The sequence below is a fragment of the Epargyreus clarus genome, unplaced genomic scaffold, assembly GCF_041222505.1.
Source record: "Epargyreus clarus isolate Ecla_fem2 unplaced genomic scaffold, WU_Ecla_fem_2.2 ptg000006l, whole genome shotgun sequence".
NCBI lineage: Eukaryota > Metazoa > Arthropoda > Insecta > Lepidoptera > Hesperiidae > Epargyreus > Epargyreus clarus.
Window position 1 is genome coordinate 10379086 of NW_027332214.1, and position 13628 is coordinate 10392713.

At 34.3% G+C, this 13628-nt stretch overlaps 1 protein-coding gene across 1 annotated transcript in view; it reads left to right on the forward strand.

Annotated features, from left to right (window-relative positions):
• The first annotated feature begins 392 nt into the window (after positions 1 to 392).
• The window catches only part of LOC140742943 (uncharacterized), a 122623-nt gene continuing 109387 nt past the window's right edge, over positions 393 to 13628 (forward strand). The window contains exon 1 of the mRNA XM_073074026.1: positions 393 to 699. The gene's annotated coding sequence lies outside the window, so the exon portion shown is untranslated. The remainder of the gene's footprint in view (positions 700 to 13628) is intronic.

The following is a 13628-nucleotide window of genomic DNA, read 5'->3' on the forward strand; positions in this document are numbered from 1 at the left end:
TTTCGCTCGTCAGATCACTTCCTTGTGAAATGCAAGGACATTAAAATTTCATTGAGTTATGACATGCTTTTCCATTACTATTACTTATGTTATTATTTTTACTATTACTTATGTTTGTCATTTTCTGTTCACGGGTAGTTGAGTTTGCTCGCTTAATTTTACTTGAAATTGTGACTAGGAACACTCGTGCATTGTCCTAGTTTACGGAAAATAATCCGAAGATAAGTGTGTTGTGATTTCACGAGATGTTTATATCCGAAGATCGGCCCAAATTCGGGGACCTTTCCATTTCAACAAACATATTCGGCGCCGGAACCGGTCCGGTCACTTTCCTCAACACGTTGGTTCGGTTAGAGGCGAATCATCTCGAATGAGTCAGAGGTATCAGTTTTTGGGTGCTTTCTCCCACACCTGTCCGATACACGGATGCGAACACTTTCCACTGGTGGGAAATGGGAGCAGCGTTTTGCATGGCCTTGTTTCGAACTCGCCGGCGACGCTGAGGTTGTTCCACGATCAGGCGGCCAGTCTGTGCCAGGCGTTCTAACGAGTAACACGTGCCGGAGAAACCTCCGATCGGCGCGAAACCGTGAGTGACAGCTTCGAAAGTGCCAAGTGTGGAATTGAGTGACTGATCAGTGTTTTGAGGATAATCAGGATAACACGAGCAAATCTGGAGCGGTACCTGCTTTTCTCGAGGTGCGTTGCACTTTTGTTTTGTTGGCGCGCAATTGTTTTGTTTGTTTTATGAATGGTCGTATTAGAAATTGTTGTTTGTTCCCCGCGGTGTGTTGTTAATAAGTATAAATAACCAGTGTTGGCAGACATTTCACTGCCTACGTAAAAAATGTGAAAGTTACGTCTGGCGAGCAAGATAGAGTGCGATTCTTTATCGCGATGCGGTCACGCCTGCTGCTTTATTAACGTGTCCGATTTATTTCATTACTTTAAAGTGAGTAACGATTGTGATTAATTTTAATTAATGAACGATTACGTTTTAATATCCGAAGCGAAGGATGAAATCAATTACTTGAAAATAGAAACCTCTAATTACTGTTTTTTATTTAAAAAGCGTTAGGAAATCTAGTAGTAGTTAATCATATTTTATTATTATTTGTTTAACAGGCATACAATTTTAACAAACATAATTTTCAGAGAATTAAGTGTATGGTAGTATTTCTTTGTTAACTTTTTGAACTCAATGTTAACGAATTTGGGCATTATAACAATGTTTAACGAAGTAATGTTTGAACAAAAACAAAATCCTTAAAAATATATCTGATCTCGGAAAATGGTTTTCGTTTTCCCATTAAAGCTTAATTAATGTGCAAGAAAATAGGTTCTTTTATAAACAAAGGTTCAGCACAAGTTAATTAAGCTTATGATTTATATTTAGCTTCCGATAAGAGGTAAATGGGCAGGCTTTTGAACGACCGAAATTATAGGGTTACACGGATTAAGGACATTGTCACACCATCAACGGTGAAATACAAGCGCGTTACGCTTAGTTGTAGTTTACTTAAAAATATAGTACTTAATAGTATAGTATCGACTTGTGGCGAAAAGCGATCGTGAATCCAAAAATGTAGTGTATTAGGAACAGAAAGTAACAATTAACAAAGGAGTAACTATATACATAAAGCTTTACTCTTTAGTTGCGTATTATTTTACGATGAGTCAAGTGGTTTGTCCAAGAAATAAAAAAAAAACTATAAAAAACGTACTGCTTCAAAATTATTCATTGAAAAAGGAAATAAAGAATCAAATGACACCTTATATGCTAAAACCGTCAAACTGGACAGCAGGGGCTGCCAAAGAATAAGACATACCTACACTTAAAATACATTACTCTCCATAGTGGGGTAAAAAGCCGTAATTAAGCGAAGAATATCGAAAATAGTATCGTTTTAGCAGTATCATAAATGGCTTTTCGTTGTAAATACGTCTACTATAGGACTCACTGAGTTAGAGGTAACATTACATTTTCTTAAAAGGATTGAACTCCAGATGTCTTATTGCTTTTCGTATTATTGGCTATGCTTTTAGATAATCTTCGCTAGATGCAGAGACAAAGGAATATCAATAATTTATAAAGAGTAAATAGTTGCATAAAATCGAGATATTGAGCTGACTTTTAATTTTAGGACGTAATATAGAAAGATACACTCATACAATTTTAAAGGCGCTTTTCTTGTCGAGCGTGTCCCACCAGCATGCGTGTCACTTGCATGCTATCGTTTTATACGCACACGTATACTGGTCGCGAAGAAATTGCAGCGAGTTAATTATTGAGTGTCTGCAGAACATGCGTGTGACGTAGACACGCGTGACGCGCGTCAGGTTAGGCGTTCTAATGTGAATTTAACTTTTTAAAACTCTGTGCATTTTTCAGTTTATCATTATGATTTCTGATTGAACGTTGATTGATTGAAAACATTAGGTGCATGCACACCCTCGAGGCTTATCGTAACCGACCTACAAAGTTAAGCAAATTCAGACGCGGTTAGAGGCTTAGTGAGTGATCGCTTGTGCCTAAATTTTATGCGTGTTTCCGTACTTCCGAGATCACGTTAATCCATCGATCCCGGGTGTTTTCGTCAGATAGCAGATGTTAAACTTTGTCGAAGGCCTTATAAGGCGATAAAAGTCATCATCATCACTGTCATATCGTTCATGATCACTGTTGACACTAAAATTTCTTTCGAAATGAAACGGGCTGTTCATTGTGTTAAAATGTTAGTTCATGAATATCACTCGATCTTAGATAAAAAAAAAACTAAGAGTGATACCTATATGCAATACGTAAGTCTAAAACTCGTGACTCATTTCAGAAGTGGCAATTTAGGGTTTGTTTGAGTTTGAAGACTGTGGTAAGGAAGCAATACTATAATGATGCGATGTAGCTTTGATTACAGAACTATTGGCCGTTATTCATCACGATTCACGGCTAACGTCAGATGTACTGTACGTTTACTTATTGCTTTGCTGTGCAAAAAAGAATCGTATAGACATTACCATGTGTTTTCATTAAACTGATTATTAAATAGTAATTAATATTCACATAACCTTACTCAAAATCAGAAACCAATAAAGATTTAAATTGAAAACTTAAACACAAATCTGAAGCATTTGACTAAGGAAAAGCGAGAAAAGAATTTAAGAAGGCCTTTGTTCTTACTTTCACGGACAAACACTATTACGTAATTACGTTTAATTACCGGCCGTCTTTCAATTAAGTAATTATTAACGCGAGAGGAATTAGCTAGAGTTGTTACGATATTGTTTGACAAGCGTTACTTTGGAACTTTTAAGATGATCAAAACTTAGTTATTCATTCTTGAAACTCGTTGCTTGGAAGTTGCTTTAAATATTGTCTTTTGTGGACAATTTTCTTTAGCGGAAAGTATGCTATCTTAAAGCGACTTTATTTTAAAATTATGCGCTCATTTACCGACAACAATCTGATAATCTATTTAGTCTCTAAGGAAATAATCATCCTTACTTCCTTACTAATATTATAAACCCGGAAGTAACTCTGTCTGTCTGTCTGGTTGTCTCTGTCTGAACCGATTTTAATGAAATTTTGTATAATGTTAGTGTGAGACCCGAGAAAGGACATAGGATAGTTTGTATCCCGGATATCCCACGGGAACTAGGGATGGCGATCTAAGATCGATTAATCGGAGAATCGACCTTTTGGACCCAAAACATCTATGGTTTTAATCGATATTAGTAAGGATTGAATCGTAAACTATGCATTTGATCAAGTGATGATCTTTAGCAAAGTTGAAGGTACGAATTTTCAGTTTTATGTATGTTAGTATGTTATATTATTTTCTTTTAAACGCAAGCGAAGCCGCGGGCAAAAACTCGTTATTAATAATATTTGGGCTACTTTGAATATTATTATAATGAGGTCTGTAAACAATTACATGTTTTAAGGCCCATCAATAAGCTGTTTTATTTTAATTGTTGAAAACCCATTATAAAAACTTTAATTATTGTAAAGTAGGGCTCTTAGTATAATTGACCAAGGCACGCATGATAGGGTCGATTTTTGACCTACTTTGACCTAGATTAGAAACAATTAGGTTTAAATTAATTACGTTCTAAAATGTAATACTTGTGATTTCTAATTCTGTGAGTTTTTTGCTAAGTACATTAGCTCTTTGTATTGTATGAATTTCAATTATCTTCAATTTAAATTAGAACCACTAAATTCGACGTAAAATTCAGCCTTGTTTTCATCGCAATTGCCTGGTTTAATCAATTCAGGGTTAAGGAAAATCTCAGGTATGAGGGCACTTGTCAACTATTGAAAGGCGCACCCACTCTAGAATGCCGGTGTGTAGAGCACGGCAATATGAAATGTTAATGAACCGGGAAATGGCAAATATTTGTACGATCAGATTATAAAGGACATTTTTTGCTTATTTGAGCAATTATTCTTACAAGTTCTTTTATTTGTTAATGATAATGTACTGATTTTGTACTTGTCCCTCATATCGGTTTTGGAGTTTGTGGTTAGCCTGTACAGTTTTTTTCAGACTACATTTTTTTTAGGCAACTACAGCCTATTCAAAGAAGGTAATTAATAATTTTAATAACGTTATAATATGATATATATGTGTATCGAGCTTTTGCCCGCGGCTTCGCTCGCGTTACAAAGTAATATTTTCATCCCCTATTTTATCCCCTTGGGGGTAGAATTGATCAAATTCCTTTCTTAGCGGATGCCTACGTCATAACATCTACCTGCATGCCAAATCTTAGCCCGATCCGTGCAGTGGTTTGGGCTATGCGTTGATAGATCACTATGTCAGTCAGTCACCTTTGAGTTATATATATTTAGATATAGGTTCGCTAATGAATAGTCGCGGTGATGGCTATCTCTATCTTTAATACGTTTCCTTTTCTTCAAACCCCATTTATATCTTCAGCACGGTAAATAACCTAAAGTAATTAACACCAAGAAAATACTTTTAAAATACCTATCGGCGATTAGGTAGACCGAACCGGGCGTTAAGTGCTCTCTGTTGCCTGTATTAATCCCACAGGATTTACCTCGAACGTAGCTTTTTACGATAAGCCCTTCAAAGAAACGGTTTTACTCAAGCTCGCTTCACAGATGATGATAGTCATTTGCCGAGTAATCTAGACGGATTGTACGAGTGTTTTTTAACCGAAGTTTTGGTTTATGGGCAGATTTTCATATATTTTGTAACAGAATCCAAAAATTATGAACATAATATGACATATCATTTATTGAACATGAATCTGAAATGATTATGCTAAGTTTATGTTAAAAATACAGGTTAAGTGTATGTCTATGTCATTTACTGATTGTTTTTTATCGGCGGACAAATCCTCATGGAATGCGAAAAAATAAGGTCCATCACATTGTTGGAGAAAATTTTGAAAAAATTACAGGCACATAGAGTCCTTTGTATTTTTTTTATTATTGCAGTAAATCAATGATCTAATCAGTTCTAATGAGCTTGTGATGTTACTCGCACCTCCGGGATCGAAAGCCCAAATCACGTCATCAGTTTCATTGTCGTCCACTTCCAATATCAATTTAATTTAATAATCACGAACAATGTCTTTGAATTAATCGCCTTAACTACCCGTAGAACTTCTTTGAAGCGCTTCAGATTTGCAAATCCTTTTATCTAATACACAATCACAATAACGGAACCTATTCTAAGTATATAAGTCTGAGAATAAACTGGTCACGTTGTTACGTGGTCTTTGCAAGTCCGTAAGTAATTGGAGCTATATCAGATTGTGTAAACTGAAACAGTTTAAAAGGTACCTAACGGGTCGCTTTGGTAATTGGATCAAATTGGATCAATAGTTTTAACTTTTATATTTTTTGCTACGGCAAAGGAAAACTGGACCACATTTTTACCAAGCTGTGGTGTCGTGTGCTTCGAGCGTATGTATGTTGTTAGGCCAACTTGACGGATTTTAACATTATATGTGGTGATGGTGGATTCGTCTAAATTTTGGGAGTGACTTAAGCTGCAGCACCTCCCTTTTTTATAGGCATTTATTTTTAATCGGTTCTGTTATGTTTTTTTGTTTTTATACCAATTATTATATATGTAGAGTGGTTTAATGGAGTGGTATTTATTCCGTTGGAAATGTATTTTGTACATACGAGAATACGGGTATACTTACCATCTGATTGATCGATGACACCCATGAATATGTGTAGCCAATTTCAAATAAAACAAGAGTCTTACTAGAATCGATTGTAGACACGATACTATTCTTGAGAGCTAAGTTTAAACGTCTCATATTACCTTGTAGATAAATCTCCTAAGTTATGAAAGACAGTCACTAGGTATGGATGTAATTGCACTGTTTCTTTAGTTAATAGGTATATGCATCCCTTTTTGTGTTTCACTACACTCACGTAATTTAGCCACTTGCAGACAACCAATTTTCTCTGGATCGAATGCAACGATGCTAAACTGTAGATTGGTTCCAATCTGCACAAGTTACGATGGAAGATTCCATGGTCATGCAATCTTCAGCCAATATAAGAATATCGTGATATTTTCGTTCAAAAAATAACTCTTAGAAATTTGAATTTAAACGTTATTAACAAACCATTTAGTTATCATATCGAAAGAGACTTTAATCAAAATTCTCAATTTGTAAAGTGTTCAAAATGCAAATTGTGTTGTAATGGTTGGAAAACGTTTATTATTCCCTCACAGGCCGTCGTGCATTGTCTAAATATCCTTTGACATTTACGAGCGAACTTTAAATAAATTACAAGATGTTTACAATAGAAATCGATAGGCGTGTCTGTATACATTTCTTGAATATTTAACAAGCCCGTTTAATATAAATTGCCCATTATTATAAATAGCTATTAAGATTGCTTCGAGCGCACAAAGTTATGAGTTATGAGTATCTTCCTCAGGATCAGACAATATAATTTAAGGATTTTAAAGGACTTCCGTGCATAAAATCTAACCTATTCCATAGCTACATACATACGTACATAATAGAGCCGTGGTACTTACAGCATAACTTGCTTAAAGTTAATTATTACAGAATTTCTCACTCCTGTGCGAATTTCAGGATAACAATGATTACATAATTTCTTATATAGACATGCAATGGTGCTTAAAATTTTCAAGTCGATCTATTCAATACATTTCAAGTTTTGTTTAAACAAATATTGTGAAGTGATTTTTTATACAAGAAACGAAGAAGAAGAAATTTATATATAAAAGAAAATACATTTATATTTATACAATACAAAGAATATATGTCTTTAATTATGATAGAAAATCTTACGACCTTTGGTTTTATATTCGTCTAGCACTTTGATGAAAATATAACCTTGGTTAGAAAAATAACCAAAAATACTTTAACAGAGATTTGGGTTTCACCGCAACTCTATTTTCCAGGGTTATATAAAAACATAGTTTGAACGAAATGCCACTCACAGCGACATATTTGAAGAAGGGCTTTGTTTTGAGGCCGGCTCAGTGTCCCCGGTCTCGTCGTAAACTCAAGATATAATAACTAAGGCGCGAGATTTTCTAAGGTGGGTATTCTATGTGTCTTTATTTTCGTTCTATCTTTTCTATTTTTGAAATTAGTGATATTTTTGTTTGAGATTGTTGCTGTTACTGCTTCGTCTGGGGCATAGATATATTATACTAGCGTACGTCAGTAGGATAATATATCCATGGTCTCGAGTGTTAATTGTGTGCTAACAAAATACAACGTTAGTCAGAAAAATAACCAAAAAATACTTTCACGGAGATTTGGGCTTCACTAGCGTAGCGAAAATATCTAACTCCATGGGCTTTACCGCTTCTCTGTTTTCCAGGGTTATATATAAAAACATAGTTTGAACGAAATGCCACTCACAGCGACACATTTGGAGAAGGGCTTTGTTTTGAGGCCGGATCAGTGTCTCCGTTCTCGTCGTAAACTCAAGATATAATAAGTAAGGCGCGAGATTTTCTAAGGCGGGGTATTCTATGTCTCTTTATGTTCGTTTTTCTATTTGAAATTGGTGATTTTGTTGCTGTCACTGCTTCGTCTCGAGTGTTATTTATGTATGCTAAAAAATGTAACCTTAGTCAGAAAAATAACCAAATAAATACTTTCACAGAAATTTAAACCTCATTAGCGTGGCGAAAAAATCTGAGTCTATGGGCTTCACCGCATCTGTATTTTTCAGGGTTATAAAAAACAGGGCTTATATAAAAAATAGTTTGAACGAAATGCCACTCACAGCGACACATTTGAAGAAAGGCTTTGTTTTGAGGCCGGCTCAGTGTCCCCGGTCTCGTCGTAAACTCAAGATATAACGAGTAAGGCGCGAGATTTTCTAAGGTGGGTATTTTATGTTTCTTTATTTTTCGTACTATATATTTTATTTAAAAATTGGTGAGATTTTTGTTTGAGTTTGTTGCTGTTAATGCTTCGTCTCGAGTGTTATTCACGAATGTCAGCAAAATTAGCTGCGTGTTTTCGTTTTATTCATGTTTATTTCAATGTTTTAATATCAGTATTGAAGAAGATCGCTACATATTCGTGTATCGTCTTTAAACATTTTATTAGTAAAAGCTGTTGTGTTTGTGTTTCGGGTAAGCTGAGTTATAATGTATGTTCAAGGCTCTAAATGCAATTAAGTTCAAAGTTTGTCCCCGTGTGTTGTATAGCTATATGAGCTAGGTAGCTCCAGTTGTTTCTCTTTAAGATTATGAACGACATGTAAATTCCATTAATACATGTAATCAGTATGTATTGCTGTATAAATTCTGAAAAGAGGCCTAAGCCCAGCAATAATCCTGTAATACCTTGATTTTTTTTATTTCTTCACCATACAATTAAAAAGGAAACGTCGTTAGTAATACAAAAAACACTCATAGAGCTGACACATTTCAAGAACGGCTTTTTTCTGGGGCGCTCGCGCGTTGTCTACCCTCTCTTCATTTCAACAAAGGCGCTAGATTTTCTTATGTTGTATTCGACCTTTTTATAGTTTTATTATAGGTATAATTTTTAAAGTAATAAATATCAAATGAAGTTAAAATAGTACGTGCAGAAAAAAGTACTTTTGAAATTGGATTACACTTTATTTCTTGAGATAATTTACAAATTACAAAATACACTTACAGAATATTAAAATTAAACTAAATTTTTATCTTTTCCAAAAATATGCAATATAAAGCTGCTAGACATATATTTGCTACCAATGGTTCATAGTGGATGCATTGCACCATTGTATTTTTATACAATGCAAATATGACCATTGCAAAATGTAATTTTGGGCAAGTGTCGAAAATCTATTTAACGATTCTACCGTACTGTACACCAATTATCACTTAAGATAACAAACTTGAATTGCGTTGAAAACTTAGCATCCACTTATTTTCTCTCTTTACGCACTAAAAAAACCCTTTCACGTTTATTCTTGGTGAGACTCATTCCACAGACGTAACATCAGTCCTAAATACCACCATTTACTGCGACACATTTACGAGCTTGAGACATTGTTTTTTCTGAGAACCCTTTCTAAAACGCTGACAACGCTGCCCCTAGATCTTGCTTGAAAGATCATTTATTTTTAGACGCTATTCTTTAAGCGAGGGATTAAACATTCGCTCCATTGCACCAGTAGATGAAATATTGTGCTCCAAAGAGACTCTGTTATTAAAGGCAGTGAGCTATCTCTGTACATCTTTGTTATATCCATCGTATTAACGCCGAAGCAGTGGCGTAGTCGTTGGAAAGTGTCTTTCAATCTGGCCCAAGGTTCGAATCCAAGACATTTGTTTTTTCAAAGTTATGTGTTTATTAGAAATTAGTATAGTATAATAGAATAGACAAAAATATCGTGAAGAAACTTACACCTGAGTATTTTTTAATATTTTGGCCAGCAAAGTGGACACCACTCCGAGAGGAGATCCGTGACTTAATGAGATTTGAATTTGTAAATGCCTGCGAGCCTCTTATGTGAATAGGTGTGTTTCTCAATAACTGACGGAGGTCTTGTGCGTACTCGACCACGCTGCTCCAGTGCCGATTAATGGTTAAAAGTATAGGTTTACGTCTAATCCGTGTCGTATATGTTTAAACCACTTATAAAGCCTTCGACGAGGTTTGACGACTTCAAAAGTAACAGCTTAGTAATATGAAAAGTAATATGAAATTTACCCACTAGTGGTCACCCATCCAACACCTGATTGCGCCCATGTCGTTTAACACTGTAAATTGGTTACGATGTACACAAGTCGTTGTTGTCTATCCTCTGGATTAAATTCCTTTGTCTCCTACATTTATTGCAAGATTCAAGCTAATGTTATTCAAGAGCAACATGGTGCGACAATCTTAATTAAACTGGTAATATAAAGGGTATTATTTGTTATATCTCGGCTTCAAACCATAGGGTGTATAAACAAAAATTGCATTTTTTGTTTTATTATTAGAAAATAAGTCATTCGTTCAAAATTTTTTAAATACATAATCTCTCAATGGATAACATAATAATAGGTTTACCTATTAATTATTAAGAAAATAATGTAATAAACTTTGACGCAAAAAAAAATGTATTTTTTGTGTCAGCATTTTTAGGAAAATAGGCATATTTTGTATACGGCCCTGTGGCTTAAAGTTCACGATATATATAAGGCAAAGTAAGCCAAAAATAGAATAAGTACGTCTTGAGATTTGAACGTGAACAAGTTTTAATTTGCGGCTTAAACTTTGTACCGCATGCAATGTTGATTTTGAAAAGTTGCAAAAGAGAAACAAAGAGTTTAATATTATATTATTTTGGAATTGAAACAAACGTTGTACACCTCGTACACGTACGTACAAGTATAGAAGTATTTTTTGCCTTACAACAGCTCTATCTTAAAGAGCAAATTTAATAATTTTCACGATTATTTATAAACTTTTCTGGTCGTGGGGTTTTCGGAAATAGTTAATTGAAGTCATCTTCATGAGCAATTTTTCAATTTACCCGATTTGAAAAACTAAAAGGTATTTGGTAAGTAAGGTTTGGTAAGGTGCTTTTCGAACCTGATAAATGGAGCACCCCACACTTTTTCCACAATTATACTATTTTTTACTGTTCCTTAATTGATTCTTAGATTGAAAATTATTTTCTACTTTTTAGTTGATTTTATCATAAAAGCGTGTTTTTTAGTTTTTTGAACTATAATTATTTATTAATTTTTAGTATTTCTCGTTATAGCGACCACCATTATTCATCGTTTGTAAAAAAATCAAGTGTCTATCTAGTACGATTTAAGAGATAAAGCCCAACGACAGACGAAAAGACCGCAGAGGGTTTCGTTTTAACCTTTGAGTACGGAATCCTAAAAATCATTCTACAAGAGCGCATTTTAGATATGTTTCAGAACATTTGAGTTATAGGGAAATAACATTATTATTTTCTAAACTAAAAATCACGATATAAAAGTTACGCCTATTGAAACTAAATAGCAATAATTATTTGCAATCTAAAGTTGCGATGAACTTTGCTGAAGGTGTTTGAAAAAATCTCGCCGCGAACATCGTTAATCCAGAGGATGTTGATAAGGACAATGGTACAAAACTATTAATGTTTAAAATATTGAATTGTCATTGGTCCTTAATAAGTATGCCAAATTTCGAGTTAATCCGACGTTTTGAAGGGGGTTAAAATCATGTTGAAAGATTCCGTTACATACTAACATACCAACATACATACGTCTGAAGCTAATAAAAGCGTGTTAAAAAAAGTTTTATTAATTAGCGTTATTTATTTATTTTAGTACAACAGTTTGCCCCATATGTGTTTATTATAATTTTATTAATTATTGTTTGTAAATAAAAGCAAATATTACAAGTACCTCATTAAATTGTTACACTGAAGTGCCCAATCAAATTGAAAACCACAAAACAATTAATCATTTATTCAGTATGTTGTGTAGTTAGTAAGCTTTTGAATTTTAAATGGTTACAAATGTCCACTGCGGTTAGTGCGGTTTTATTTATTATCAGTCTAGAGTACAGATCCGAAATAAATAATTATAGTTAAAAAACTAAAAACCACGCTAAAATCGCAAAAGTCGTTAATCCTAATTCCTGACGATACTGATGAGGAGTATGGGACAAAATTACTAAAATCGTGTATTGTCATCGGTTCTTGATAATAGTTCAAAATTTGAAATTAATCGGACCGTTCAACATGGATAAAAATCGAGTTCAAAGATTCCGTTACATACATACATAGATAGATACAAGTCAAGCTAATAAAAAAAAACATGTAAAAAGAAATAGCTACATTTTAAGAGCAATTTATACCCATCCATTACTGAATGGTTAATGGGTCTTATTGTAACTTGACGGATAATATGAGCCATACGAGACACACAATGGTGCTAATATTCAATGGAAGTGCATATCTGTACTTAATCTGCGATGTCATGCGCTCCATTTCTTAGAAATGTTTTATGGACGGAAAGGAATGTTATTCGCACTTATATGTAGGTATTTGAAGATGTTAACTTTCAAATTGGACAGTTGGTTTTGTTCTTTGAAAGTATAAACTGATACGACGTATGATACATCATATGTGATACATCAAACATCGTATCACTTAATACTTTTTATTTGTTTTGAAATAGCGAATGAGTTTGCAGTGCATGATGGTAGATGGGAACGGCCACCCATGGGTTCTATAACCAATTTAAGTGGTCTGATATTAGATAAAAAACGTTTTAATTGATCGCATATCCATATTATATCATGAAAAGCTTATTCGTATTTCGATAATAGTATCTATGCACTTTTTAACGCTATGATACAGATAATGGTATTGATATCCTTTTTTTGTGTAAACCAAATAGCTACACGACTTTCCAACCAAAGTTTCTTTAGAAATTAGCCTACACTACACGATGAAAACGTTCTTGGTTGTACGACTGTGGTTGTTCATTACTGATTAATGAAAATGTGCATGGACTGTGTTCGCCGTGTTCAGCTTAAATACACGGTCGTACAACCAACGTTTGTTTATAAATGGACCAAATCCGTAGTCTTAATGAACCACCTATACGAGCCACCAAAATTACTTTGGTCGTGCGACTGTATCGTCGGTTCGTGTGTTAATTTATTAAAGTGTGCGTCGGCAACCAACAATCTGCATAACAATGTGTTCTATCCACATCCATTGTCACGCTGGGAATGTATTAAAGCGTACTGCACACTTTGTGTATGTAATTAAGGTTATTACAATGCAATCGCCATAATTGCTGGAGATATTTGTAATATTATTACTGTAATTTGGGAGACTGTTCGTTTTTTAAATTGAAGTAAACAAGCGTGTAATCCACCTGATATGAATTACTCTGTTGAGGCCAGCTCTGTTTAATCTCAAATCGGAATGAAGTTGAACCTGATGGCTACAGATCCGTTACCACTCCTGAAGTCTAATTTGACACGCCTTGTATTGTGTCTACCTTACCACTCCTTTCACTCAAGAACATAATGACACTGTTCTTACAATAATATAAACGCCTTGTATACCTAAGTGTCTCTACTTTACCACTCCTTTGAATTTAGAAAGAAAAAGTGCTGTTCCTATAATGATATTTTTA